Below are 23,899 nucleotides of genomic sequence, written 5' to 3' on the forward strand. Positions count from 1 at the left end.
TCTGATTGCATTTTCCTGATGATTAATGGAATGTAGTTTTCCCACCTACTTTTAGACATGTTTTTGCCATGTTTACTATGAAGTCCTGGCTATCCTGGAATTCACTATGTAGATCAGGCTAGAGTCAAGCTCACAAAGACTCTCCTGTCACTGCTTCCCAAGTGCCTTTAGCCATTCTTCTGTCTTCTTTTAAGAAACTTCTATTTGTGCATCTTTTACATGTTGTGCCCAGACCCTCAACCCCCAGAGAGGCCACCAAGACCCGAAACTTGGATGCAAGAGCAAGGTTTACTCCAAAGTGAGTGCAATAGAAGTTGGGCAAGGAACTTGTCCAGCACACTCAACACAGTGAGGGCAGGAGGACTCCCCTTCTGGGTTTTTAGAGGCAAAACCAACTTTCACCTAATTTACATGCGCAGACCTAATTGGGAACAGCAAACTGTTACAAAAGGGCAGGAAATTCAAAGGGAAGAATGTCAAATGAGGTATGGGTAAGAGTAGGGCTTGAAATGGTACAGTCCTAGCTGCCCTTGGGGTACGTAAATGGAGCATAGAATGAGCACGCTTTTGATTGGCCCATTCCTAGCTATCCTTGAGGCAGCAGCATTTCAGTTATTATCAGCTACTGCCAGATGGCCCTTGTCACGTACTCTCTGTTTTTCTGAAGTGTTTTTCAAACTAACTTAGGTAGAGTGGCCAACTTAAGCAAAAGCAATAAGGTCGCTCTGACATTCTTATTCCTCTCATACATTTTATAGTTGAGTTGTTTTCTTTTTCACTATTAAGGTATTTTTTTGCTTACTTGTTTTTGAAACAGAGTCTTGCTACATAGCCCAGGCTGACCTGGAACTTAATACATAACTCAGGTTGGCCTTAAATTCACCATCCTTTTGCCATAGGTTGCCAAGTGCTGGAATTGTAGCATGTTTTGATGTGGGATTCCCTTTTGTATGCTGTGAATATGTAATATTCCTTAAAAAATGCTGGCATGACCCCGGCGGGCTCACAGAGCAAATGCTAGTTCAGCAGAGACAGCTGTGGGTCCCTGCAAGGTTCCCAGGGGCCATGTCAGAGCAGGCGGGGGCGTGTCCCCGGCAGGCTGGCTGTGGGAAGTCATGCAGGAGACAGAGACATGGACATATAAAATGAGATTAAAATATTTATTTGGAGTTATGGAGTAAAAGGGGAGGGGGCAGAGAAAGAAAGGGAGAGGGAGAAGGAGAGGGAGAGAAAGAAAGACAGAAATAGAGAAAAGAAGAGAGAGAAAAGACAGAAAACACATGTACACACACCAAGAGAGGGAACAGAAAGAGAGTTAAGACGGCGACGAGAGGTCAGAAGTCGCTGGGAGTGGGTGTGGCTTGTCCCTTAGGGACCAGAGATCAAAAGGAATAACAATATGTTTTATTTTATTACCATTGGCTAATAAATAAAGTTGTTAAGCTGTTTCAGACAATGGCTTAGCAGAGCAAATCCAGTTGGGAAATCTGAACATATATATATATATATGGAGAGAGAGAGAGAGTAGGTGTAGTAAGAGATATAATGTAGCTGCTGAAGGAGACAAACGCTGGATCTTTACCAGTAAGCCACAGCCTCATGCTGATACATAGATTATTAGAAATGGGATAATTCAAGATGTAAGAGTTAACTAGAAATACGCCTAAGCTATTGGCCAAGCAGTGTTGTAATTAATAGTTTTTGTGTGATTATTTGGGTCTGAGCAGTCGATCAGGAAACAAACAAGCAGTCTCCATTTACAATGCTTCATCAGGTTCAGCTTGAGAACACATCTTCTAGACACATTGCTACTCTCTCTGCTAGGAACGTCCTTGTTTCCAGGGTTACTACAAAAGTTTCCTAAGTTCCTTCCATTTCTTCCCTCAAATACTTTCATTATATTATGCTACCACAATGATTTTCTTTCCTTCCTTTTCTTCCTTCCTTCCTTCCTTCCTTCCTTTCTCGAAACAGGGTTTCTTTATGTGTCCTGGAACTTGCTTTGTATACCAGGCTGACCTCGAACCACCTGCCTCTGTCTCCTGAGTGCTGGGATTAAAGGCTTGTATCAGCATCACCCGGCTTCATAGTGATTTTCGTTCTTTTTCTTTTTTTAAAGAAATCTTTATTTTTAATTATTTTTATTTCATGTTCATTTGTGTTTTTGCCTGCATGTATGTCTGTATGAGGGTGTTAAATTCCCTAGAACTGGAGGTTCAGACAGTTGTGAGCTGCCATGTGGGTGCTGGTAATTGAACTTGGGTCCTATGGAAGAGCAACCAGTGCTCTTAACCATTGAGCCGTCTCCGAAGCCCCATAGTGATTTTCTAAAAGCCAACTTTGATTTAAAATTCTTTTGATGGCCCAAGCCTACAATCTTTGCACTTAGGAGGCTGAAGCTTATGGATCACCAATTGGAGCACTGCTTGTCTCAAGAAAACATAAAATACAAAGTGGGCCTTTGTGGCAGAAGCAAGCAGATCTCTGTGCATTCAAGGTCAGTCTGGTCTACAAACTGAGTTCCAAGCCAGCCAAGACTACACAGAGAAACTTGTCTCAAATAACCACAAAAAAAGAAAATATAAAATACAACAACACAAAGCATAAATCCATGAATTGTTTTGATGGTTTTCTTCTCCACAGAAGTATTCCTAAAACTTGACTGTACCACAAGCCAGCCAAGTCTGGTGGTATACACTTGTACTCTCAGTTACTAGGGAGACTGAACCATAAAGGCTGAAACTAGACATCTTAGAGACACCTTGTCTCCAAACTTAAAAAAATTATGTGTGTGTGCATGTGTGTATGTTTAGGCCAGAGGACAATTTGGGGTGTCAGTCCTTTACATCTACTAAGAGGTCAGACTGAGGACTGAACTCAAACCATCTAGCTTGCATGGCAAGCACTTTTTAAATTTTTAACTTTTATTTTATGTTTCTGTGTGCTTTGCTTGTGTGTTTGCATGTGCACCGTGTGCATACAGTGCCCATGGAGGCCAGAATAGGGAGCCAGAACGTCTGGAACTGGCATTACAATGGCTGGGTCACTATGTGAGTTCTGGAAACTAAACTCAGGTCCTCTACAAGAGGAGTAAGAGCTTCTTAACTGCTGAGCTATCTCTCCAGTCCCACGGAAAGCAATTTGGCCTTAGTTGTTTTTGTTTTGTTTTGTTGTTGTTTTATGAGACAAGGTTTCACATAGCCCAGGCTCACTTTGAACTTTTCATCTTCCTGTCTTCACCTCTGAGATTCTGGGATGGCCCATACCTGCTTTATATGACACTGGTACAAGCATTCTACCAACTAAAGTACATCAGCATCCCCCGGTATTCTTTTTATTCATGCTCTGATCCCAAGCATAGAAGAATGCCAAGCATGCAGGATGGCCTCAAGTTAGGTTCCCTCTACCCAAAGCCCTCTACCACCCGTCTACCTAAGCCCACCCCTGCAGTGACTTCTCTCTGGTGGAGCCAACAAGAGAGGCCCTGGATGCAGATCAAAGCAGGCTACACCAAACTTCAGCAGTAATTTGCTTTTTAATATAAGGTCTCAAGTACCTTCAAACTTGCTATATAACCAAGGCTGGCTATGGACACTTTTTTATTGTTTTTTATTGTTCTGCTTTTTTTTTCATTATGTAGCTCTGACTGTTCTGAAACTTACTGTGTAGACCAGACTGGCCTTGAACTCAGAATCCAAATTCGACTTTGCTTCCTGAATGATAGGATTAAAGGCGTGCACCACTAAACTGGGATGTGGCTCTGAACTCTTGATATTCCTGTGATGAGATTATAGGTGTTCAGCACCTTAACTTGATAAATTTCCCTCTTGAAGGACAACAAAGAATTAGGTAAATGAAGCAATGAGACAGAACATAATGAGGCATAGAAATGGAACAAAACCCCTTGTAACGCTGGAGTGGCAGTTAATGTCTTCTGTTTCTCTCTCTCTCTCTCTCTCTCTCTCTCTCTCTCTCTCTCTCTCTCTCTCTCTCGACAGGGTTTCTCTGTGTAACAGCCCTAGCTGTCCTGGAACTAGCTCTGTAGACCAGGCTAGCCTTAAAGTCACAAAGATCCGCCTGCCTCTACCCCAAGTGCTGGGATTAATGGCGTGCACCACCACCACCCGGCTATGCCTGCCTGTCGTTCTCACATTATATGCTGATTGTGTTACACAGTGGCAAAGCCTGGGGTCTGGCTCCTCTAGGACACAGGGTTGTGTCCTAAGTCCAGTTAGTCCAGTTTTACTAAACATCTGAGTTTCTAGCAACCACCACCTTCAGTATCTGATCGAATTTCCTCATTCTGTGCTCATCACACTGGCCTGCCTCCAGCAAAAATTCCCCTAGAATTTGATTTTCTCTTGGTAGTTTTCCATCTGTTGACCCCTATCCTTTCCCTTGGCTACTTATTACGGTCCTTCCTTGCTATGCGCGCAGCTGTGCCTAACTTCCGTTCTCTACTGCCAAACCTCTCTGCCGTGGTCACTATAGCAATCATGGGAGAGCCTTTCTTTACTAGATATCATTAAAAGGATGTTAAGAAACATCACATTTGTTCTCCATGTAACCCCACGAGGGGCATACTTTGCTAACACCATCTTCCAGACCAGAATACAGGAGGTGACTCAAGAAGTATGCTGACGATTCAAATTTTAACAGGGCTGAGTGGGAGGGAGGATAGAAAGAGTAACAGAGGTTCTAGGGAACTCTTCAGGACCAGACCCAACAAATTTGTCCTAGTCCATTTGAGCTGCTATAACAAAAAGACCAGGTACAAATTTGTTTGGTCTCAGGTCAGAAGGCTAAAAGTCTTTTTGTTGTTTTTGAAGGATGAATTCTAAACTCAAGGCGTGAGCAAGTTCTAAGTAAGGCTGCTGTTGTTTGTGAGCTTTTTGGTTTTGTTTTGATTTTTGAGACAGGGTTTCTCTTTGTAGTCCTAGAACTAACTCTGTAGACCAGGCTGGGCTTGAACTCACAGAGATCCACTTACCTAAGCCTCTGAAGTGCTGGGATTAAACGTGTGTACTACCACCGCCCAATTATGTTTCTTTTAATGGTCTTCTGTCCTACGATAAGGACAGCAATCAGGTTTTAGCAGGTTCCACTCTGAGAGTTGCACTTTAATTTAAATACCTCTTCAAAGGCCCTTTCTCAAAATATAGTCACATTCTAAAGTACTAGGAGATAGGGATCCAGCACACACATTGGAGAAGAGACAACTGAGTCCACACACGCCTTAGAAAGGAGTTGAGCTTTAATCTATAGACCAGTTATTCTGAAACCTGGTGGCGAGTCAGATGCACTGGGAGATCTTCGGGAAAGTTCCAGTTCCAGGACATGATTCATACTCAGCCACTCTGGGCTAGGTGCTGGGAGAAGTTTAGTTCCTCTGTCCTTCCCATTTGATTCTGGGGCAGTCGGCTTTGTCTCCCTATTCCCCTCTTCATCCCAGGTACTAGGAATTGAACACAGGATCTTGCATGTGTGAGATAAGCACTTATCACCAAGTTACATCTTCAGCCGTTTTATTTAAATTCCGAGGTAAAATTCAGGGGGTAAAAGCATGTATTTGCCTTGCAAGCCTGATGGTCTGCATCCAAGTCCCAGATTTCAAGATGGAAGGAGAGAGTCAGCATGTGAAAATGGTCTTCTGACCTCCAAACCCAGAACACTGCACACAGACACCCATGCTCACACATCATACATACACAATCTCAGTCACATAATAAAAGTTAAAAATTTAAACAGAAAAAAAAAAACAAACAAAAAGAGCACATAGACTGTGACGAACATTCAGCGGGCACTAACTGCAATTATCTACATTTAAGATATGAATCTGTTCAGCTCTCTGGCTTCTGCTTCATAGTCTTCCTATCTAAACACACATCTGATTATTCATTGTGACCCTCCAACAAGCCAGCTTCCCTCCTGGACCTCAACTCCAGTAGTTTTTAATCTTCCCCTAATCCAGACTCACAGGGACAATTCCCTGACCTTGACTGTTTTGAGATTGTCTCTTTGAACACTGCAGAGACTGAATATAGCCATAGGATTGGACTAGTATATAGAAAGCTTGGATGGACTTTTATCTTGAGATGACTGTGTGCTCTTTTGACCCTACCCCAAACTATGACTCCAGCAAAGGCAGAGAGGGAAAAAGGGAGGGCTAGATAGAGATAGCAGCTTTGTCAGCTTATGATTACACAGAGAGGAAATTACAGCTGCAAGAAGTGAGGGAAAGTTTACATATAGATATATCAGAGCAAAATTCAGGAGATAACAGGGAATGATTGGCCCACACCTCACATTACAGAAGCTCAGGAAGTTAAAGTGGGAGGAGTCCCAGGAGTTCCAAGCCAGTCTAGACTACAGTAGGAGACCTTGTTAAGAAGGAAAAGAAAGAGGGGGTATAGAAAGAGAGGGGGGAGAGAGAAAGAGGAAGGAAAGAAGGAAGGAAGGAAGGAAGGAAGGAAGGAAGGAAGGAAGGAAGGAAGGAAGGAAAACAGGAAAGAAGGAAGGAAGGGAAAGAAAGGAGAAGAAGGGAGGGAGTGTAAAGGAGGGAAGGAGGGGAGACAGGGGGAGGGAAGAAAGGAAAGGAGGAGGAAAGGAAGTAGTCAGAGGGTAGAAAAGCAGATACTATAAGTAGTTGCCAATTGATTACCATAAATGACCTTCACGAAGGCCATCCTCTCTGAAGTACCAGTGATACCAGTGCGATCCTTGGCAGGTATGTACCCCTTCCTGTAAAAACACATAAGACAATAGTTCTAATGGCAAAGGCTGGACTCACCCCATCCACAACCCTTCAATCAAAGCAGTTCTGCTTTCGGTCTTACTATATTTGGGCTCTAACTTAAAACTTCTTGCGAAAAAGTTCCAATGTTAAACCACTGTGACTACCCTCAGCAGTAAGTTTGAATTTTGCTTTCAATGAAACCTAGTTGCCACTCAAGTGTGACTACTGTCTCCTCTATTTAGCTGCATCTAATGCATTTTAGTCATGAAAGGAGTGTTCTTTCTCCTACTCAAAGCAAATGCTTCTGTTTGTACTTGATTCTTTTATCTTTTCCTCATTTCCTATGACTCCTTAGGCCATTCATTTTTTTCTCCTATGTGGCAGCATACTAAATTTCTTTTTTAATCATTTAGAGGGCCACTGGCAGGGTTTTGCTTTTCTGTTTCTTGTTTGTTTGTTTTGAGTTAGGGTCTCAAGAGTCTCAGGTTGGCTTGAAACTCACTATGTAGTTCATATGGCCTTGAACTTCTGGCCCTCCTGTCTTCACTTCCTAAATACTAAGATTACAGGTGTGTGCCATCATGCCCAAGCTTAAACACTGTTGCTTTCACTGGTTGCAGTCTTGGATCTTGTACACTTTTCTCTAATATTTTCCTTAGCTTAGAAAATTCTAAGCAAATATCCTTGCACAGGTAAGAATAAGCTCTCAATAGATTTTTTTCTAATTTAGCATTTCTATGGGTCCTTGGACATAGAACCCAGACATCATACTTTTGTAGAATCATATCTCCCAGTGGACAACTCACTATTTACCAAGGGTTTAAATTAGTCACAAAATGCTTGTTCATCCATTCTACAAACATCTGCTGAACACTTACCACATCAGATGTTGTTGTGAGCACTTGGGCTATATTTGTGAACAGAAAGGCCTCTGCTCTTTGTAGTTTTTTTCCCTTTCTTTCTTTCTTTTTTTCTTAATTGTATGTGAGGCTGCAAGAGTTCATTAACACTACCTGATGATTCAGGCAGAGAGTGGGCATCAGATCACCAGTAACTGGAGTTACAGATGGTTTTGAATCACTATGTGAGCACTGGGAACTTAATGAAGGTCCTCTGCAAAAACAGAAAGCATTTTTAATCAGTAAGCCATCTCTCCAGTCCCTGTTTTATCTTTATTTGGGACAAGGTTTGACTATGGAGTGGCGCTGTCCTCAAACTCTTGCTTTTTGCCGCACCCTCTTAAATGCTGGGGTTACAGAAGTGCAGGATTTGTTCTTGAAGGTTTTATTATAGCAGGGATAAAGGGAAGAAATACACAGTAGAGAAAACAGACGAGGGCTGGAAAGATGGCTCAGTGGTTAAGAGCACTGGCTGCTCTTCCAAAGGACCTGGATTTGATTCCCAGAACCCACATGACAGTTTACAACCACCTGTAAATTCAGTTCCAGGGGATCCAATGCTTTTTTCTGACCCCTGCAGGTACCAGGGATGCACAAACTGCACAGACATACATGCAGGCAAAACATTAATACATATAAAATAAGAAAACAAGAAAAGAACAGCTGAGAGGACATGGAATGGGGGGTATGTTGAGGCTGCCTAAGGAGAAGTGGGAAAGAGGAGGTAGGAGTTCCTATTGGGAGTGGAAAAGGGGAATTTGGGTGCATATGATCAAGATTTATTGTTTACATATATAAAATTGTCAAAGAATAAATACAAGATAATCTTTTTTTTTTGGTTTTTCAAGACAGGGTTTCTCTGTAGCTTTGAAGCCTGTCCCAGAACTCGCTCCATAGACCAAGTTGGTCTCGAACTTACAGAGATCTGTCTGCCTCTGCCTCTCAAGGGCTGGTATTAAAGATATGTGCTACCACCACCAAGCAATAAAAGATAATTCTATCAAAAACAAAAACAAGAGAAACAGCTGGAGAGATGTCTCAATGGTTAAGAGCAGGTAGTGCTGTTCCTGAGGACCTCAGTTCAACTCCCAGCGTTCACAATGGGAGGTCTGTAACTACTATAGTTCCAATAGATTTGATGTCCTCTTCTGGCTTTTCTGGGTATTTACACTCATGTGCACATACTCCCCCCACACAGATACTTACATACACACATAATTAAAAATAAAAATAAGTATTTTTAAAAGAAAAGAGTAAGATAACTATATAGTGTATCAGAACATGCAGGAGATGGATGAAAAGAGTGGGAGTAACATGAGCAAGACACCTGATATTTTTTTTTTTTTTTTAAAGATTTATTTATTATGTATACAACATTCTGCCTCCTTGTATGCCCGCACTCCAGAAGAGGGCGCCAGATCTCATTACAGATGGTTGTGAGCCACCATGTGGTTGCTGGGAATTGAACTCAGGACCTCTGGAAAAGCAGACAGTGCTTTTAACCACTGAGCCATCTCTCCAGCCCCAAGACACCTGATATTTTAAGTAGGAAAATATCATAATAAAACATATTATTTTGAGCCAGGCTGTGGTGGTACATGCCTTTAATCCCAACACTTGGGAGGCAGAGACAGGAGGATCATTGTGAGTTTCAGGACAGCCAAGGCTACACAGAGAAACCCTGTCTCCAAAAATCAAAAACAAAACAAAACAAAAAATGAAAAGAAAAAAAGAAAAAACTCTATTATTTTTAAACTAAGTATAAAAATATTAAAAAGGAAAAATAGCTGATCATGGTGAAACATACCTTTAGTCCCAGTACTTGAGAGGCCAAGGCAGAAGAATCTCTCTGAGTTTGAGGCCAGCCTGTTCTACATAGTAAGTCAGGCCAGCCTGGACTCTTTAGAGAGGCCCTGTCTCAAAAAAAATAATTAAAAAGGAAATAATAGATGCTGTTGGAACAGAAAATAGAGAGTTGGGGAAAGGAGAATGAGAGAATTGGTTTGGATCAATTATAATTTTAATTCTTGGGAACAATCCTGGGGACTCACCATAGTTACATCACTGCTACACGTCCTAAACATGGTGGTCCCTGTAGGCCTTTTGGAGAAGGTGACCACTAAGCAAAGGTGACAAGAGAGGTGAAGGACAAGCCATAGATAAGACTGGGCATGAAGACAGTGCTCCAGGCAGCATGGGCAGCGACGACGACTGTGAAGCATGAAAGCTAAGGGAATAAAAGGTGAGGGGGAGGACGCGGGGATGACAGGGAGGAGGTCTGTGGAGGACTTTTTATTAGCTATCTGTTGGTGTGTCATACACTAGTAATCGCTCTAAAACATAGCTTCTGAAAAACAAAGAAGTAAGGCTATAAGGTTGGGAGGGAAGATAGCTCAAGAAATGTACTTACCTCACAAGCATGAAGACCTGACTTGAACACCCAGACCTATGGGGGGAAATAGGCATGGTAACACACAGGCTTGGAAGCCAAGCATTGCGGAGGTGGAGACAGGTGGACTCCCTGGCTAGTCAGTCTAGTACACACAGTGAGTTCCAGGCGACACGAGAGTCCTTAGCTCCAGAGCCAGGTCTGCAGCTCCGGTATTAGTTTGCTTTTCTGCTGATGTAATAGACAACACGATCAAAAGCAACTTGGGGTCAAAAGGGCTTTTTTCATCTTACAGTTTACAATTTATCATGGAAGGAAGTCAGGCCAGGAACTCGAGGCAGAAATCTGGAGGCAGGAATTGAAGCAGGGACCATTAGAGGATGTTTGCTTTCTGGCTTGTTCTCATGGCTTGCTCAATATGCTTTTTTATACCATCCAGGTTCATCTGCCTAAGGGTGGCACTACTCACAGTGGGCTGGGCCCTCCAACATCATTCATCAAAAAAATACCACCCAGACTTGCCTATATATCAATATGATATAGGTTTTTTTTCAAATGAGGTTATCTTCCCAGACAACTTTAGCTTATGACAAATGAACAAAAATCTAATCAGCATAGCTATCGAGAAACATCATCTGAAGTTGTCTGACTCACAAACAAAAGGAAAAAGAAAAGAAACAATGCACCCAAGTTCAGGAGAAAAGTTTATCTGGCTCGCTCTAGCTTTGGTTCTCAATAGGTCATACAATTTTGTTTGGGGGATGCGGTAGTTTGAAAGTAATTGACTGTCACAATCTCATAGGCAGTGACACTATTAGTAAGGGTTGCTTTGTTGGAGTGGGGTGGCTTTGCTGGAGGAAGTGTGTCACTGTGGGGGCGGGTTTTGAAGTTTCCTATGCTCAGGATACCTACCACCCAGGGTCTAAGACCACTTCCTGTTGCCTGCAAGATGTAGGACTCTCTAGCACATCTGTTGGCCCGCCGTCATGCTCCCTGACATGATAATAATGGATTGAACCTCTGAAACTGTAAGTGAGCCCCCTCAATGAACTGTTTTCTTTATAAGAGTTGTCATGGTCATGGTGTCTCTTCACAGCAACAGAAGCCCTCACTAAGACAGGGGATTTGTTTATTATTTTTTATTGTTTGTTTGTTTGCTTGTTTGGTTGGTTTTTCGAGACAGGGTTTCTCTAAGTAGCTCTGGCTGTCCTGAAACTCACTCTGTAGACCAGGTTGGCCTTGAACTTACAGAGATCCACCTGCCTCTGCCTCCTGAATGCTGGGACTAAAGGCGTGCGCCACCACCACCTAGCTTGATTTATTTTTTTTTTTTTAAGAAAGGGTCTCAAGTATCCCAAGCTGGCTTTGAGTTCACTTTGTCGCTGAGGATAACCTCCCAGGTGCTGAAATTATAGGTATGTACCCCCACAGTAGGTTTACGTGGTGCTAGAGATCAGACTCAGGGCTTCATGCATGCTGGGCAAGCACTGTACCAATTGAGCTGCATGCCAATCAGTCCTCAAGAGATTGTAGCTAGCTATAGTAATCTTAGGCTTGAAGTAGCCTCTTCAAAGTGACAGCTAGGTGTGTCAACTGGCTGGTTCACAGGGAGGAAAGATGGGAAACGGTAGAACTCATCTCCTTATTAGTTCAGATACTGGACTGGGTCGTCTAGTTTCTCACCCTTCATTCTTTTCCTTCTCTCTTCTCTTTTGGGTGGGGTTTGAGATATGTAACCCAGGTTGGCTTCCTAGGTAGCTAAGGGTGATCTGGAAATCCTGGTCTTCCTGTCTCCACCTCTGCTTCCAAGGACTAGGCTACAGGCTTGTGCCAACAGTCTGTCTTCTTTCTTGAATTAAGGTCTTACTATGTAGACTAGGCAGGCTTCAGATTCCTAACCCTCTTGCCTCATGAGTATTGAGATTAAAGTACCGAACTATCACAGCTAGTTTCACCTTCTGTTTGAGTACTCAAACATGCCTGACTTAATGCATAGCAACCAACCCAAGAGAGCAAGGCAGAAACCACAAGGCCTTTAATGACCTCACCTTAAATGTCATGTATTGCCATTTCTGTATTCTACCAGTCACATGGGCCAGTACTAATTCTATGCAGATGAAACCCATGTAAGCACATGACTAGTAAGAGATGAAGACTGTGGGATGTCATCTAGTAGCAGACACATTTCATTACCTTTGGAGGCGGCCTTTGGTTGAGTGAACTGGAGAGTCAGCGAAGGGATCTGAGCAGAAAAGTGATCTATATTGTGGTTTCCACGCGTAACTGGCTGCTGTGGAAATGAAGGGGAGAAGGAACTGAGAAGACCAATGAGGAAGCTACTGCAGGCCAAGAGAGGGAGGGACTTGATGAAGGAGGGGGTAACATTGATGGAAACTGGTATTCTGGGCCTCTCTGAAGAGAGCAATGGCAAGCTTTCCTGGTGGGTTGGATATGAGAGGATCTAGATGTGTCCAGTTGGGGGCCACAGTTGTGGGGAGAAGACTTAAATAGTATGCAGAGTCCCGAGTTCACCAGCACAGCATAAGCAGGGCATGGAAGTGTACACCTATAATCCCAGCAACAGGGAGGTAGAGAAAGGAAGATAAATTCAAGGTTGGGCCTACAAGCCGGCTCAGCAGGTAAAAGCATCTCTATTGCAAGCATGGTAGCCTGAATTTGATTCCTGGAAGCAATGGTGGAGGTAGAAAACTACTGAAATATGCCATCTGACCCCCCCATACATGTGCCTGTCATGTGTCTGTGGAGTGGACAAGCCTATATTTACACATATCTCTCTCACATATGCCTTAATAATAAAAAAGAAAAAGGTTCCAGCTATGTAATAAGCCTGGGATATACAAGACTCTGTCTTGAAAAAAAAATAAAGAAGGAGCTAGAGAGAGGGAGCGAAGGGGAAAGAGACTTACTAACAAGCCTGGCAACCTGAGTTTGATTCCTAGAACCCAAATGATGGAGGGAGAGGCGACTCTAGCAAGCTGCCCTTTGACCTCCACCATGTGACATGGCATCTGCTCCTGTGAATAAATTGAAAATTCGTAAAAGATGACTTTAAGGATTTTCCAAAAATGAGTTTGACATAGATCTTCCCATGAGATTACCCCATGGGAGAGATGAGATGCTTATACAAGCAGCTGAATTGTATGACATACCACACTGCGCGCTATAACAAAGCACTGACTTTCACGATGAAGTGAGAAGGAAAAGTTCTAGAATGGACAGTGTGATGGTTGCACAATAACAGGAATGTAGGCGATGCCACTGAACTATGTACTTCCTGCCAGATCCCAAAGAAACCCAGGACAAGGCTCACTCACAGAACCTGCAGCTCCACCCAGCACTTCTCAGCCCACTCCCTACCCTGAACATTTCCTGTCCAGGGGCTGACCTTTGCTTCCCTTCCCCCAGCTTCTCATTCCTATACAAACCTGCCATTTTATCCAAGAGTACTCTTGATCCTTGGCTTATCTCTTGATTCTCTTGCCCCCTCTCCTTTTCTCTTTCTCTTCTCTTCCTCTCTTGCTCCCCATCTCTCTCGTGGCCTAGTCAGCCTTGACCCTCCCAGATGTCTCTGACTGAACTCTCCCACACAGTTACGGTAAATCCTCCTCTTCAGCCATACCTTGGAGTGGTCGTGTGCTCATTTTCATTCACTTACAATGGTTAAAGTAGTAAATTTGTGTATACTTTACAATAAAAACAATGCTACCTCATCGGGATATAATCTCAAATTTGTAATCTCAGCACTCAGAAGGTTGAGGCAGAGGATTGTCATGAGTTTGAGCCCAGCTTGGAATATGTAGCCAGAGAAGGCTACATAGCACAGCCTTGTCTCACAAAATAAAGCCAGACATGGTGGGTCAAGTGCAATACTGCGATACTCCAAGGCAAGAAGATCAGCAATTCCAGGTTATCCTCGGCTACATCGCAAGTTTGCATCCAACATAAGATACATGAGACCTTGGTGCAAAAAAACCCAAGCCAGCACTTAAAAGGATCAGTGATTTCAGGCTGGCCTGGCTTACACAATGACTTCTGACACAGCCTGGGCTATTTACTGAGGCCTTGTCTCAAAAACCAAAATAACAAAAGCCCAAAACAACAATAAGGACTCTAAAAAACACTTTAAGTTCAAAGAATAAATGAGAACAGAAAATGAGAAAACAATCTTCAGGTAAGGGGGTCAGGGAAGGCGCTGCTTCTGCTGAGCTGGTTTCAATATATTACTGGAAGGCAGGGAAACTGGCAAGAGCAAGGGCATGTATGTAGTTTTCTTAGAAGCCACTCTACATTGTCATAGGGGAGCATGAACTCATGGCTAAGGGGATTTACTCTTATCCTGACCTCAGAATGGAAGGATTTAACTCAGCCTCTTGCAAGCTAGACTGGGGGAAGTGGGACAAGCCTAAGACCAGAGAAATCCGACTGGGTGGTGGTCGGGCAGACGTGTGAGCAGAAGATCCAGGGTTGAATAACACAGACTAGCACCATTACCTCAGCCTTTTTAAAGGCCGACGACAAACCAACTGACTATAAAAACAAAGAAGGGTCGCTTGAGGTGAATTTTTGTTTTGTTTTGAGACAGGGTCCCGTTCATCTTAGGCTGGACTCAAACTTACTACTGGGGATGACCTTGAACTCTTGATTTTTCTCAAGGAATTTGAAGGTGGCTTGGTAAGATTTTCATCTAAAGAAAAAAAAGGGGGGGTTACTAATTTATATTTAAGAGTGCTCTGAAAAGTAAGGTAAATATTTGTTTTGGCAGTGATAAGGTTGGAATCCCAGACCTCGCGCGCACTAGACAAGTGCTCCACCGATGAGTTTCATCCCCAGTCTTTGCTGGCAATTGCTATTATCATAGTAGGTCAGATGGAATTCTCAGCACTCTAAGAGTAACACCAGGGCCTGGATTCATCCCTGGAACCCAGGTGCTGGCAGAGAATGAACTCCCCAAGTTGTCCTCTGACCTCACACACTAAATCAGTGTAGTCATTTAAAATAAAAAAAAGATGGCATCAGAAGAGGTTTTACGTTAGCAAAACTTTAAGGGCCAAAAATATTCTTCTTCTTTTCCAAGTTCCTTTTCATCAAGAGTAGCATTATTTAACCAGACAGATGGTACTCATGATCTTGGAAATGAGATTCAGAATCCATCTTACTACACTAGCCACTAAGTGCCCAAATTCCTGAAACCTAAATTCACGTTTCTCTGACAACCCTACAAACATATCTGAATAACCTAGGGGCATGATCATCATTTTGTGTACAAAGACTTTTTCGTGTTTCTTTTTCATCTTCGTTCTTTTCCCTTTCTTTTCTTTTCTTTTCTTTTTTCCTCTTCGCAAATCAAACATCTCTCACTTTCTCTGGGTCTCACGTTTTCCCCGGACACGGAGTTTAATAGGGGTGTCCTGCCATTCAGGCTTTTCAAAGTAACAACAAAGAATACGTTATAAAAGTCCCTGGTATCCAGTAAGCACCCAGAATGTTCTGACCCTTCTCCCTCGGATTTTAATCCTTTTACCTGTATTCCCCTACTCCTCACCCTAAAGTCCAGGTAAAGGTCATGGGAAAAAAAAAGCCCTGGGTGCTAAAAGAGGAAACGCATGAGTTGGGGGCGGGGACTGCGAGGTGACCTGTGCGCATGTGCACCCGCTGGGTCAGGCTCTGGCTTGGCGCGGGGAGGGGGGGGATTCGGGCTGCATAATGAGGAGGACTGGCTTATTTCTCCATGCCCTCTTCCGGCTCCGGGAAGCGGCGGGACTTTGGCGGTCGCCCGAGTGGGCGCGACGCTAATCGAGGGCCACTTGGGCCCGAGCGGTAGGTTGGAAGATGGCGGAGCGGAAAAGAAGGAGGGGCTTTGTCGGGCGGGAGCCGAGCTCCCCGGGGGTGTGGGGGGGGTGGGGGGCGCGGGTGGGGGGGGGAGGTGGGAAGGACATGGCCTTAGGCCAATGGCTGGGCTGGCCTGGGAAGCTGGCGGACTGCACCCGGTGGCTCTTTTGACGTGGACGCACTTGGTTCCGGTCCCCGAGTTTTCTCTGAGGGAACCGTCCGGCCTGTGGAGGCCGAGGGAGGGAGTCGTAATGATTTCCGTTTCCTTCTCCTAGGCCGCGGCCCGCCGCCCAGCGGAGTTGGGTTTTCCTGATCCGGCTCGGGCTGCCCCTCCTCCAGGACCCTCCCCCTCGGGAACGGTCGCTCACGGCGCTTTGGACGGGCTGACTCGGTGCCGTAGGTACAGTTCTTGTGGGTTTCCCGCCCTCCCCTCCCTTTCCTCTCTCCTCCCTTCTCCTCCTCCCCGCCCTCATCCTCTTCCCCCTCCCTTCCGCTTGGGCTAGCTCTGCCTAGTTGGGCGGGAAGGCCGCACCCGCCCGCCCGCGGGGAATGCTGGACTTGGCTCCTTGTCCAAGGTTCCCGGGATTGATCCTGGAAGCCGTGGGTAGGGTGGCCGGCTTCAAGCTTTCGGGTCAGCCTTCTTAAACTTCGTGACACCTAAGGTAAATGTAGTTAATTTAAAAAAAAAAAAAAAAGGTGATCAACCTCCCTATCCCCCAGTATGGGGCAGGAGAGTGTGTTCCTGGCAAGGTTGTGCGAAACCAGAAGAATGAGGGCCAAAGAGCTTCCAGAGAAGGAAATAGCTGATCATTCTTGCCACCCCTGGTCACTTGCCCTGCATGGTTTCTGAAAGAAAAATGTCAAGTTGACTTTCAGTTTCATTATTGTAACTCCACAGTTTGCTTGAGTTGGGGGGGGTGTTATTTTTCTAAGGGAGGGCAGTGGTGACTGCAGTGGCTCTCCAGAAAGGAAGACGTTTTCACGGAAACTTTGGGAAGAACAAACTTCTCAGATTTTATTAATCTACTACTTTGCCTTCAAGCACAATTATGTCACTACTTCCGTCATCACATCCGTACCTTGATAATGAGCCAGTCATCACATCTGTAATGAAGGTGTCATTGAGATTTAATCTTGTAAGACTGGGGATTGCTGTAGTATTCTTCCTTCTTCTCATTTTCTCCTTAATACTTTTTTTTTTTGGTGGCCAGTTCAAGAGAACACTATTAAGAGCCGGCCATCTTAGAATCAGCTAGGACTCTTTTAGAGTTGGCTCCATTCTTTGCTTTACAAAACAGAAACTGAGGCTCAAGGTTTCATGACTTGCCTAAGGTTACAAGATTAGAACTCAGATTCAGTGGCTCCTGACCACCTCGCTCCTGTAACTTCATATATCCTCTAAGTACAAAATCTAACTCTATTCTGTGTAACATTTCTGTACTGCATAATCGTACTTCATGCTGGCGCCTGCACCTTTCCCAGTGAACTGAACATGTATGTACTGAACATATGTGTAAAGATTGTGCCTGGGATTGTTTTCCCCCATTACTAAAGAACGGAAAACATCTTAGGCCAAACCGAATTCTGACAGACACAAAAACCTAAGTTTGTGTCTTCTTGAAAGATACATGGGAAAAATGATTACTACTTCGAAGAAGAGAGATGGAAAACTTTTCTCTTTGCTTTTCTCCTGTGCCTTAAATGTATGTTTGAATGTTTTGCTATAAATGAGTTTTGATTTTATTACTAAAAAGTTTTAAAATACACAAAGATGGGTATCAGCATAAGTATTTGGAATAGGTATTTATTGCCATATCTAGTCTTATGTCAGTGATTTATACTGTAAAATTGTGTGTGGCTTATGTTGTCTTAACAGAGCAGGTTTGAATATTTGGGTATTTATGTTTCTCTTTTGACTATCACTTATTGTTCCCCCTGTTCATGTGAAATGGTAAAAAGGTTAGTCCATATTTTTAGAAAATATGGTAGGCTTCCTGATTATCAAATTGTGTAGCAAACTGTAGAATTCAGATATCAAACTTGACATGTAGATAAATCTGAATCACAAGGTCTTTCTGAATTACAATTATTCTTTAAAATTTTGAGCCTGTAAAGATTGTATTGGTCGCTCAGTGTGGTGCAATGAGTGCTTGCTTACCGTGTACAAGGCTCTGGGTTTGATTTTGAACATCTCAAAGAAAAGGTTAAAAGTTGACCAGAGTACATTATATAATATGTGGAAGTATAACATAATCCATTGTTTTGTGCAATGAATATATGCCAATAGAAGAAAGGGAAAAGAAAGCCAGACTTGGCAGCTTAATCACTGGAATCAGTGCAGGGAAATTGCAAATTCAAGTTTAACCTAGGCTACATAGTGAGTCCCTGCTTCAAAAACAAAGTTAGATTGAAGAGATGACTCGGTGTTTAAGCTTCCTGACTGCTTGCTCTTCCAGAGGACCTGGGTTTTATTCCCAGCACACTCATGGTGTCTCACAGCCAACGCTAACTCCAATCCCAGGGGATTCAGTGCCCCCTTTTGGCCTTCATGGGTTCTGCATGCAAACCACCCATACACATAAAATTATAAAGAGAGTCAATGCTCAAAATTGTAATGTCTGCGTTTGGTAGAAAAAGGATCAAGAGCTCAAAGCCAGCACTGGATGCATCAGACTGTACAAACAGAATCACAATCAATAATGTTTTTATATAGCATTGCATTATTTGGTACTTAAGTGTTTGCTTTTTTCCATATTTACCAACTTCATGCACATTATGCAGTTTTTAAAATGGTAAATATTTTGAGTTGGGGATAAATGCTTCAAAAGGTTTGGGGTTCTAATTCAGTACAGAATGTTTGCATAATATTCACTTGGCCCTGTAGTCAGTCCCTAGAACTTAAAAAAAAAGAACAGGTAAGACTGCACACATCCCCAGTGTGAAATTCTCTTTTTCACAGGCTGATAAGGATCCAAAGATGGAAAAAATGAATTGCTCAGTGTTATATTGCTTATTATTAGCAGACTTTGGATTGGGCTCTACATTCTAGTCTAGAATACTTGTAGTTTATTGCTTTCATTCAGTGAGGCCAGATAAGGCAACAAAATAATTCTGGCTAAAGGTTAGTCAGACATTTCAGTGGACAAGCAATATAATTAATATGCCAGTTAATTAAGTATAGCACTTAGAATTTTAACATAAATTTTCCCCTTTCATGGTGTGCATTAATTTAACCTATCCTCTGTATTTAATGATTGATAACTCCACATGTAACATAGTGATATTTCACTGTTTTTGCTTGATTTAACAGTTAAGTCTGGTAGTAAGGGCTAGCAAGAGGGAAAAGTCTGTGATTTAGAAGATAAACATTTATTGAGTACCTAATATGTGCCAAAAAACTACACTTTGTTTGGGAATCTAGAGCTGAATAGATACCATATATATACAGTGATATACATTTGTAATTTTGTCCTTGGGAAGGTTAGGCAAGAAGGTAACATGTACTAGGACAGCCTGTGCTACATATTGAGACTACCCACCTCAAACAACGCACTAAAAGATGAATAAGGTAAAGTGCCCTTGTTATTTTGAGGCAATAAGATTATGATAAGCTGGTGATTCTTAAATTTTATCTCCGGGGTAATCTGTTAATAGTATTATATAACCTGTTAGCATTGTTTAAGGTCATTGCACATGTCGATTCAAGGAGACAGACAGTATTAGAAAATGAGAAATTAATACTGAACTTAAATAATATACAGTGGAAAATACCCTGAGTTGGATCCATGGGACTTGTTTGCTTGTTTTTTTGGGGGGGGGGGGTCTTGCCTTTATTTCCAGTTAGCTTTGAGATTGCGACTCTTAGTGTTTCCATGTTTATTTTCTTTTTCACAAAGATATGTTTATTTAATTTAATACAAAAAGTGTGTTTTGTGTATTTCAAAGGGCATGTTCTAGAAAGTTTATGAAGTTTGAGGTAGGATAGAAAACTAGGGCCCTTTCAGTACTTTCTCATTCAGGATTTTGTTGTGTTTCCTGTGTCAAAAAAGTCTTTCAAGGGCCTGGATAGATGACTCAGGGGTTAAAAACTGACTGCTCTTCTAGAGGACCTGGGTTCGATTACTAGCACCCACAAGGCAGCTTACAACTATCTGTAGCTCCAGTTCCAGGGGAGCGCTAACACCTTCACACCAATGTACATAAAATAAAGTTAAATAAATTTTTATAAAGCTTTTAGTTCCAGGACAGGCTCTAAAACTACAGTGAAACCCTGTCTTGAACCCCTCCCCCCAAATCTTTCAAAATGTAATATTTGGGGGGGGGTCTGATTTATGAGGAAAGGGGTAAGTTCTGAGCTCCAGGCAGCTCCATGTCACTCAAGTCTCTTTTATTTTTTATTTTATTTGAGACACTGTTTCTCAATGTATAGAACTTACTGTCCAGGAATTCTTTCTGTCTGACAGGCCAAATTTGAACTCAGAGAACCAGCTGCTTCTACTTCCCGAGTGCTGGGAGTAAAGGCTGAAAATGTAATTTTTATCTGATAACCTATTTATCTATACAGATTTGAGCTCCTTGATTTCAAAGATACAGATTCGATTATATTTTTAATTATCTCACTTTGTTGTTCTTGTTTGGTTACTTTGACACGGAATTTCTCTGTGTAGCCCTGGCTGCCCTGGAACTTGCTCTGTAGATCAGGCTGGCCTTGAACCCACAGAGATCCATCCATCTGCCTCTACCTCCTGAGTCCTAGGATTAAAGGGATATACCACCACCTGAATCTTATTTTTTTATTTTGCATTTTGTGGTAAGGTTTTGTTGTGTAGCTTAGACTGGCACATTTATATAGTGCCAGCTACTCTGGAGTTTAAGGAGAAAGATGTTTTTGGGGTGAATTTTTTATTTTCAATTGATTTTTGATGAACGATCTCTTGAGCTTGGGATTTTAAGAACAGACTGGCAACAGTGAGACCATACCATTTTTAAGTCTTATAATAATATCAGTTATATTTTAAAGAGACAAGAAAGTAAAAACAAGGTGAAAGTAGAAACCTTAGTAACTTGTGGTTCATACTTTATTTTTTGAGATAGATAAGACCCTAGTATGTATCTTCAGGGTGACCTAAAACCCTCCCCTTGCCTTATTCGGACTTCAGTTTCCTGAGTGCTAGGATTATAGATGGATGCTGCCACACCTAGCTTTCTTTCATTTAATTTTATGCATTTATTATTATATATTTTATAATATAATTTTATTATATGTATTATAATAAAATATTATTTATGTATTTTATATTGGTGGTGGTGGTATTTTGAGATTCAATCTCTCTATTTAGTCCTGGTTAGGTGTAAATGCACAGAAATCCTTCTGCCTCTGCCTCCTGAGTGCTGGGATTACTCATAGCCCCTTGGCATTTAATCTCAAACTTCTTATAATAAGAATTTCAATTTGAATTTTTTGGAAGTATAAATGGCAGTTGCTGGTCTGTTTTGTATGGTAAGTGTAGAATAGGATTTTAAAAAGAAAGAAGCAGGCTTCTAGGTTTGCGATTAGGAAAATTTATGGGAGCTGGTAGGAGAAGGGCCCACTTGTTTGTCCCGGCCACCCAGAACTGAAATAACCACACAGAAATTGTATTAGTTAAATCACTGCTTGGCCCATTGCCTCTAACTTCTTATTGGCTAACTCTTATATTAATTTAACCCATTTCTATTAATCTGTATATCGCCACGTGGCAGTGGTAAAATTCCCAGCGTCTGTCACTGATGGCTCCATGGTGTCTCTCTGACTCTGCTTTCTTTCTCCCGACATTCAGTTCTGTCTTCCCTGCCTACCTTAGTTCTGCCCTATCAGCAGACCAAGGTAGTTTCTTTATTAACCAATGAAAACAGCATAGACAGAAGGACGTCCTACATCAGGAGCTCACAGACTCCTTTTCTGGGCAAACAGTTGTAGAGATAACATCAAAAATCAATGCACAAATTCTGTCTATATCCATAATACCCCATATGGTGGTGCACACATTTAATACCAGCACTTGGGAGGCAGAGTGAGGCAGATCTCTGAGTTTGAGGTCAATCTGGTCTACAAAGTGAGTTCTGGGCCAGCCAAACCTGCATGAGACCTTGTCTCAAAAACCCAGAGACATAGAAGATATTGACTATCATATTAGATGAAGTTCTTGGTAAAAATAATTAGTAACCCAGTGTTCATCAGTTAAGAGCACTTGTGGCACTTCTTCAGGATCATTTGGTCCTCAGCATATACACCATATAGCTCACAGCTACCCATAACTCCAGTTCCTGGAAATGATCCTTCTTGTAACCTGTTAGAACACCTTCATATATATATGAGCATGTTTTGTTTTGTAGCCCATGCCAGTCTGGTATTCCCTGTGTACCTCCGGGAGGCCTTGAATTTGGGATCCTCCTACCTCAGCCTCATGAGGAGTTGGGATTATACATGTGATTTGCTCTACCTGTTTCATGATCTGGTTTTATAGTTATTTTCAAGAATTTGAGACATGGTGAAAAGCAATTACTAATCGTAGATTGGGAATAAGTAACGCTGATTGAATGGTCAGACTGAGTGAGTTCAGACTTTTTACATTTTGAGGTAAGGTTTGCTATGTAGCCCAGGTAGGACTTGAATTCTTTTTTGTTTTGTTCTGTTTTGTTTTTGTTTATCAACACAGGGTTTCTCTGTATAGCTCTGGCTGTCCTGGAACTCCTGTTGACTAGGCTGGTCTTGAACTCACAAGATCTACCTAATGGCAAGCACCACAGTCACCCAGCTGGGATTTGGATTCTTAATCTTCCTGCTTTAGCTCCATGGTCTTGAATGCTGGGATTATAGGTCTGATATATTCATGCCTCGCTAAGATCAACCTTTTTTTTGATTTTCAAGATAGGGTTTTTGGAGTCTGTCCTAGAACTCACACTGTAGTAGACCAGGCTGGCCTTGAATTTACAGAGATTCATCTGCCTCCCCAAGTGCTGGGATTAAAGGTGTGCTGTGGCTGTGTAGAGTTGACTAGTTGTGAATTTGTGGTTGGTCTTCCCATCTCTGCTTCTTGAGTACTGAGATTACAGATTATGTGCCACCATGGCTGGCTAAGACTGCCTTTTTTTTAAGGGTATTTGGTTAAATGGAGAAAAGGCGGTGCTACTATTCATTCCATGGCATCTATACTTAAATATTTAATTTATATTTTTATATATCTGTAACCATTTTATTGACCTTAGAACATAGACTTGGAGTCTATCCAGGATGGGACACTCTGTAATTCCATTATTAGTTGTGAGTAGAGAAAGGAAGACTATTTAAGTTCATGGACAGCCTTGGTTATGTAGTAAAACCCTTTCTCCAAGTGAACAAAATAGACCCCTCACTGTGCATGCCTGTGTGATCTGATCTGACTTTCATGCTTTAGAACATTTTCAAGCATAGAAAGATTAGGAAGCCTCACATTTTCTTATACCTCTGTAGATTCTGCCAATAATATTTATGGTAATTTCTCTAGAACTATATTAATAACAAACGGGGTTTTTTTGTCTTTCATTTACCACATTATGTCTAACAACCACCAGTCAGAACCACAGTTTGCCCATTTTATACCTGAAAGTTATAAGTGTGCTTTGTAAAGTTAAATCAGATATCACATATCAAAACCCCCAACTAAATTTTAAAAGTTCACTGACAAATTATAGTTATGATCAAAGGAAACATGGTTAAAGAAGGAAGGAGGACAAGATATGGAATTACACAAATCTATACTTAAATTCATTCATTTCAGCAAGTTTTCTGAATTGGAGCAAACATTTGCCTACAGCTAAGCATTTAGTTATAATATGGTGTTAAGGAAAATAAAAATTACAAGGTAGTGTTTGGTACTTGAGAACATTAAATACATACTCTTTTTTTTGTTTTTTTGAGACAGGGTTTCTCTGTGTAACAGCCCTGGCTGTCCTGGAACTTGCTCTATAGAACAACCTGGCCTCTAACTCTCAGAAATACCCCTG

At 42.1% G+C, this 23,899-nt stretch overlaps 1 protein-coding gene and 1 long non-coding RNA gene across 3 annotated transcripts in view; one reads left to right on the top strand and one right to left on the bottom strand.

Annotated features, from left to right (window-relative positions):
* Positions 1 to 5,236: 5,236 nt before the first annotated feature.
* Positions 5,237 to 15,754, bottom strand: LOC146889273 (uncharacterized). The gene is made up of 4 exons (XR_015000172.2): positions 12,218 to 15,754; positions 10,046 to 10,081; positions 7,615 to 7,849; positions 5,237 to 6,741 (listed from the first exon to the last, which is right to left on the bottom strand). It is a non-coding gene; the product is annotated as an uncharacterized LOC146889273 (long non-coding RNA).
* The window catches only part of Xiap (X-linked inhibitor of apoptosis), a 44,788-nt gene continuing 36,619 nt past the window's right edge, over positions 15,731 to 23,899 (top strand). The window contains exons 1-2 of one of the 2 annotated variants that reach the window (XM_087903050.1): positions 15,731 to 15,862; positions 16,150 to 16,274. The gene's annotated coding sequence lies outside the window, so the exon portion shown is untranslated. Of the gene's footprint in view, positions 15,863 to 16,149; positions 16,275 to 23,899 lie in introns of those variants that run through there. The other variant, XM_087903051.1, reaches the window with a different exon arrangement.

This window comes from Myodes glareolus, chromosome X (genome assembly GCF_982192425.1).
Source record: "Myodes glareolus chromosome X, mMyoGla1.1, whole genome shotgun sequence".
Lineage (NCBI taxonomy): Eukaryota > Metazoa > Chordata > Mammalia > Rodentia > Cricetidae > Myodes > Myodes glareolus.